The sequence below is a fragment of the Lipotes vexillifer genome, unplaced genomic scaffold (assembly GCF_000442215.2).
Source record: "Lipotes vexillifer unplaced genomic scaffold, Lipotes_vexillifer_v1.1 scaffold295, whole genome shotgun sequence".
Classification (NCBI taxonomy): domain Eukaryota; kingdom Metazoa; phylum Chordata; class Mammalia; order Artiodactyla; family Lipotidae; genus Lipotes; species Lipotes vexillifer.
Window position 1 is genome coordinate 1,281,441 of NW_006773247.1, and position 869 is coordinate 1,282,309.

Consider the following 869-nt stretch of genomic DNA (forward strand, 5'->3'; position numbering starts at 1 on the left):
ATATACCCATGTACATATGGTCAACTACTATTTGATGAGGGAGCCAAGAATACTCAATGAAGAAAATACAGTGCCTTCCATAAATAGGGCTGAGAATATTGGATATTCACATAAAAAAGAATAAAAATAGACCCCTACCTTACAACACTCACAAGAATTACCTGGAAATGGATTACAGACTTAAATGTAAGACTTGAGGGAAGAGATGTGGGAACATATGTATATGTATAACTGATTCACTTTGTTATAAAGCAGAAACTAACACACCATTGTAAAGCAATTATACCCCAATAAAGATGTTAAAAAAAAATGTAAGACTTGAAACCATAAAACTCCTAGACAAAAACATAGGGAAAAGTTACTTGACCTTGGTTTTGGTAATGACTTTTAGAATATGATACCTAAAGCATAAGCAACAAAATAAAAAAATAAATAGAACTACATCAAACTAAAAAGCTTCTGCATAGTAAAAGAAACAATCAACAAAATGAAAATGCAGCCTATGGAATGCGAGAAAATATTTTCACAAATCCAATAAGGAGTTAATATCCAAAATAAAAAAGTAAGTCATACAACTCAATAGCAAACACACACACACACATACACACACACAAATAATCCAATTAAAAATGGGCAAGGGACTGGGATAACCAGTTTTCCAAAGAAGACATACAGATGTCCAACAGGTACAAGAAAAGATGCTCAACATCATTAATCATCAAGGAAATGCAAATCAAAACCATAATGAGATATCACATCACACATGTCAGAATGGCTATCATCAAAAAGACAAGAAATAACAAGTGTTGGCAAGGATGTGGAGTAAAGGGAATAGTAAAGTTCACTATTGGGGGAATGTAAACTGGTAC